The 6,018-nt window shown below is 40.1% G+C and overlaps 1 protein-coding gene across 3 annotated transcripts in view; it reads right to left on the bottom strand.

Moving 5' to 3' along the window:
• LOC106871308 (zinc finger MYND domain-containing protein 11) overlaps positions 1 to 5,055 on the bottom strand; it is a 112,554-nt gene extending 107,499 nt beyond the window's left edge. For all 3 annotated transcript variants that reach the window (XR_008264836.1, XR_008264837.1, XM_014917711.2), the window contains exon 1: positions 4,887 to 5,055. The gene's annotated coding sequence lies outside the window, so the exon portion shown is untranslated. The remainder of the gene's footprint in view (positions 1 to 4,886) is intronic.
• Between the last annotated feature and the right edge of the window lie 963 nt (positions 5,056 to 6,018).

The following is a 6,018-nucleotide window of genomic DNA, read 5'->3' as shown; positions in this document are numbered from 1 at the left end:
CCACACACACACACACTTAAATATAAACAACGAAATTAAGTCAAAATATAGTTTATGAAAAAATTTAGCAGTTTCCTTTTGACCCAAAATTCCTGCTATTGCAGCCATTGCAACATCTCTCACTACATCTCATGGTAATTGCAAGGCTTTTACTTCCCCCTCACCTACAGTTAACATCTCCAACTGCCACTCACTCCTTCTCCATTTATCATTTCAGTTTCCCTCAGTTTCACTACAAAAATAACACATTTTAAATTATTGGCCACAACTGAGATGTGTTGCATCAACACTGCACCCTAAACTCACCATCATTTCTAGTAGGTCCTCAATTTCATTTTGTGGTCCTTCCAATAACAACATAGATGAGTAGTTTTCTTCCTCTATTACAGTGCAGAAGTCTCCACAGCATAACCCCTGATATGGTCTGATGTTGAGCACCGGAGTGCAGGCCAACAAAGCTACATTTTAGATTGAGAAGCAACAACTGTAAAAAAAACAAGTGGAATGTGTCCACAAACCTGCTCTTTCATCATGCGCTGGCACATGAGATTCACTGGGCACTCATGAGAAGCTTATCCTAACATTGTTATGTTTCCATGGATAGCAATTGCTTTGGCGGAGTTAGGAAAGCACTGCTCACCTAATCACTCTATGTCTGGGAAGGTGCTCTAAGAATTACCTGTCCACTGATGTTGGATAATTTGCTGCTAATAATAGCAGTCCATCAAAAGTAGAAATAAAACACAGGCTTAACACAAGATTTTATTCTAATTTAATGTCCGTCTCACATGTTGTTCAACCCATGCCAGCATGGCAGACAGACGTTAAATGATGATGATGATGATAAAAAAAAAACACATTTTTTTAACATTGGTTGTTGGAATGTAAGAATCCTTCTAGAACTTGCAGATCATTCTGAATGTCAGAGTGCATCTCAACATATAGCAGCCCTTTCAGAAACCCAGCTTTCTGGTGAAGACCATTTGACAGAAGCTTCCTCAGAGTTCATAGGTAGGTGTGCAGAAGCAACAGAGACTGAGGACACATGGAGGAAATAGATTTTCTTGTATGACTTGGAGACTCCTAAAGGTAGTTGATAGTTTTGGTTTCCTGGGTGACTATAGCAGTGGAGGAGAGGATGTTCTGAATGTATAGTTGCTAGAATAAGGATAGGATTGAGAAAGTTCAGAGATCTATTACCTCTCTCTCAACAAAACATCCCTCTCATCTCTTATGCACACTTTCTTGTACCCAGACACTTTGCTCTGGCATTCCCTCACTCCCATCTACTCCCACTCCCCTCTATATATCAAGTGGAGAGTAGCCATGTCTCTCCTCTATAGTAGGAAGCCTATGCTTGTCCCTCTATCATACTTTAGCCTTTCAACTGGCATTAAAAAAAACACCACCTCCCCCTCTCAAATACTTCACCCACCCATCCCCACTCAGTAGGAAGAGATTTTCTCTTGCAATTTACTTACCAACCTCACTAGCGCCAGTGGCAAGAGAACACCCGTCCAGTAACACTTTGCAAAATGGTTGGTTTTTAAGGAAGGGCATCCAGCTATAGAAACCGTGCCCAAGCTGACACTGAAAATTGGCACAGCATGTCAAACCATCCAACACACGCCAGTATGGCAAACGGGCAGATGATGATGATGCTGATGATGACGACGACAATAATGCACGTGTGTGTGTGTGTATGTGCACGTGTGTTACTGTACCCTTGTCCTGACAATGTTTGATAGTTGTAAATAAGTGTCACTACAATACACGGTGTGCTGTTTTCAGTTTTGCACAAAGACATGTCTGACCATGGACAAACATTACCTTACTTGGAAACAGGTGAGGATTGATGACAGGAAGGGCACCCAGCCATAGAAACCAGGCTTTAGTGAACTCCATCTGATCCATGCAAGGCATGGAACAGTGGTGCTGAGCAATACAAGTGGTGAGTATGAAGGAGATATATACACGGAGGAGTGTGTTATTGTCTCTTTGCTTTGACATCACATGATGGTTGTAAACGAGTGTCACCATCATGCAAATGGTGTCCATTTCCCACATGTCTGGTCATGGGGGAATATTACTTTGTGTGGGAATGGATGGGTGACAGGATGGGCATTCATCTGTAGAAAATCCACCTCAAAAAATTCCACCCAACTTATGCAAGCATGGAAAAACGGATGTTAAAACGATAATGATGATGATAAAAGTCAGAGAGGGACGGGATAAACTACCTGCATCAACTTGCTAGAAAAGCAGGTTGTAATTTTACCTTCTTCTTATTCTTAGTGCAAGTTTTGAAGAGTGCCGTTTTATTTTAACATTTATTTTTTCGAAGCTATAATGGAAGAGACAAAGGAGCATATTCGGTATATTTTAATTTATGAGTTCAATAAAGGCAACAACACGACGGAAAGTGCAAGGAATATTAATGCAGTATATGGGGATTGGACAGTAAGCATAAGCCAGTGTCAATGGTGGTTCCAGAAATTCCGAGCCAGAAACTACAGCCTAGAAGATGGGCCTCATTCTGGAAGATTTGTAGAGCTCCACAAGGACATCCTGCAAAACCTGGTGGAACAAAATCCCATTGTAACAGTTGAGGAATTAGCAGAAAAGCTTGGATTTGAACATTCAATGATTCATCAGCAAATTGTGTGCCATTGGAAAAGTCAGCAAATTGTGTCAATGGGTTCCTCACAAACTTTCCAAGTCTAATCACTTGCAGAGAGTGAATGTATGCTCTTCTTTGCTGCCACGTCTCACGAATGAACCTTTTTTGGACCGAATAGTGACTGGTGATGAGAAATGGGTTCTCTATAAAAACGTCAAGTGCCAAGGACAGTGGGTTGGGCAAGGAGAAACACTGGCACCCCAGGCTAAAGAAGATCTTCACCCACGTAAGGTGTTGTTACCTGTTTGGTGGGATATGAAAGGTTTAGTCCACTTTGAACTTTTAAACCCGAATCAAACAATAACAAAGGAGATCTACTGTGAGCCGCTTGACTGGCTTAAGTCAGCGCCAGCAGAAAAACGACCATCTTTGGTTTGAATATGAAAGGTGTTCTTCCACCAGGAGAATGCTCGGCCTCATACAGCGAGGACGACATTCCAAAGGCTGGAGCAGTTTGAATGGGAAACGATGCCCTACCCACCATATTCGTCAGACATTGCCCCATCTGATTATCATTTATTCTGCAGTCTTCAAAATCATTTGGATGGGGAAAATATGAATTCTGTAGACGAGGTCAGAACAGTACTGGAAGAGTGTTTTTTGTTACGGACAAGAGAATTTTGGAAGAGGGACCTTACAAGTCTACCAGATAGAGGGAAGAGTATTGTAGAAAATGAAGGAGAGTATATTTTAGATTAAAAAAGAACTTTAAGTTAATTTTGAAAAATAAAAAGTATTAAAAAATGTTATTTATGCAATGAGCCAATACATGCATATATATACACACACACACATATATACATGCATATATATATATATATATATATATATATATATACACACACACACACACACACACAGCCGTTATTGAGTAACGAATCTAGAAAATAATATTCTCAATACCAAAGTAAAGTGAATTAGTTTATTAAAGCGGGTCCATAACATGCCACTGGACTGGCTTCAATATCATAGAGAGAGAGAGAGAGATGGTTGCATGTCTCTGTGTGGCCAAGGCGAACGACCTGAAACTTCGAAGTCACTTTCAATGTTTCTCTTGTAGCCATAAATGATTCTCTACATAAATTCCTTGAATGATCCTTGAAGTATTGTTTCGAAATTAAAAAAAAAAGAAAGAAACGAAAAAAAACAAACATTAAAACATACACATATTCATTCAATAACACAAGCACACACACAAACACGTATAAACACATTTACATATATTCTACCCCCTCTCTCTCTTTTTCTAAGTGTGTGTGTGTGTACGCGCGCAGACATTTCTCGTATTTTCATCTGTATTTCTACTCGGCTGCGTGAGAGTCTGCTTGGTTTGGTTTGGTCCACCTGGTGAGGTTCCTTCTTGCAATTAGTTCGTTACCATTCTTGCTGTTGCGGAATTCTTGGGTAATTTGTCGTTTGAAACCTTATGGCTTTATCACTTTTTGCAACCAGCTGGGAGCCATGCAATTCTGAATTTTCTAAACTTTACAAATGCTGGCGCTTCCATCCAGCTGTTGTTGGATTGTGTAATGATATATATTCATAATGGATCGCTTAAAACAGTAAAAGAGAGGTTTGTATTAAGCAAAAAAGGTTGGAGGAAGTAGAATGTGAATGAATAAAGTATGTACAATATGTTCGTCTGTGAATGCTGTGTGTTTGTATTGAGGATGAGAGCTGTAAGGGTCAGTAGTAGACATACGTGTGTTTAAAGGAAGTGTGAGGAGAAAAGCAGAGAATGAGTGAAGAGTGAGAGAGAGAAGGAGAGTTAGGAAACGTGTGTGTGTGTGTGTTTAGCCAAAGATAATTTGTGAGATATAGCGTGAGAATCTGACCGGAGACAGAGTATGTTTATGTGAGTGTATAGAGAGGAAGAAAGGGTGAGATTTCATGCCCAGAAAGTATGTGGAAGAGAGAGAGAGAGAGAGAGTGAGTGAGAAATTAGAGTACTTTTTGTGTCTTAATTGTTCAGTTAAAGTCAACCAGGGAACTGGGGGAACAAATGCTTTAGTTGTGTACATTTACAGTCTGAATAGTTAGAGGTGATGGTCAGGGAATTAGTGAATGCATGTTACAGGGCCGTTTCCTTATCTTAGACGTCAAAAAAAAGGTGCCATATCGTCCTATAACACATAGAGATAGATTAAAAAGAAGGGAGGTAGATAGCCGTGGTGTAAGTGACAGGGAAATAAATTTCAACACTTACCAATGGGCTGTTTGCTAAGATAGTTTTGTTTTCTTTTAATTCCGATCAGGTCGAGCCTTGACTATGACTTGTTCGTCCACAGAAAATCAACACAGTGCCATCAGCCGACTACTATAACATCATGAAAAGTCGAACAGTCGCTCAACAAACAACACTTGGGCTAAACATTAACAAGCGAGCGTGTGAAAACGTTTCATTTTCCGTTAAATACGTCAGCACCGTTATCATGTCAACAGCACAAAGCCTTGTGACGTAAAGCACAACCTGCGAACTATTAAGTAATAGAGCTTTTTTTCTGGACGTCTTAATAGTGTTTGGGGTTTATCTTGTGTAGGTACAATGCTGTTCATTCCACTTGTATCTTACTAACTTGTTTTAAGAACCCTCGGAGAAATGTAAAGTGAAGTCGATGCTGGTAAGAACTAAAGGAAAATATTCTAAATGGTCCGACTGCAATATTTCTTACGCATATATTCAACAAATACATTGAAATAAAAAAAAATCTTCGTCATACAAATTATTGCATAGCTCTGGTTAAGTGGGATCAAGCAGACCTATACACACGAGTAATCGGTCGCAAAAGATAGGGTGGAATTTTAAGAAGATTTAGCTGCCGTTTCTAGCACCTCTGATGCCTGCATAGAGTAGGCGTGGGCAACCTTTTTTGAGGAGTGGGCCGCATGAGACATGGCTCGTCGTAAGGTGGCCCGCATTACTAGAAAAACGAGAAAGTAAATTTTCGTTTGGCGCGCCATTCAGAAAGTCCCGCGAGCCAGACTACCAAATAATTTTTGAAGTCACGCGAGCTGCTATATATCCATGACTAGCGTAAAAGCTGCCTCGTCTAGGTTATTATTATTTAAATAAAAAAAAGATTTTTTAATACTTTCGAGTTTGTTTCCATTTCTTGCCGAATGTCTAAACCGACAGAATCGTTGGCACGCGGGCATATCATCCGTCTTTACGTTCTGAGTTCAAATCCCGCCGAGGTCGATAAAGTATCAGTCGATAGGATTGACCGGCCCCCTGCCACCAAACTTCAGGCCTTGTGACTAAAATAGAAAGGATTATTTTTATTATTGTTTGATGAAAACTTTCAGCTTACTTTGTTGGTTGATCTGGAAAGTGCCAG

The sequence above is a fragment of the Octopus bimaculoides genome, chromosome 9 (genome assembly GCF_001194135.2).
Source record: "Octopus bimaculoides isolate UCB-OBI-ISO-001 chromosome 9, ASM119413v2, whole genome shotgun sequence".
Classification (NCBI taxonomy): domain Eukaryota; kingdom Metazoa; phylum Mollusca; class Cephalopoda; order Octopoda; family Octopodidae; genus Octopus; species Octopus bimaculoides.
Note: the sequence above shows the minus strand (reverse complement) of the source record. Positions and strands in the feature narration are given on the sequence as shown.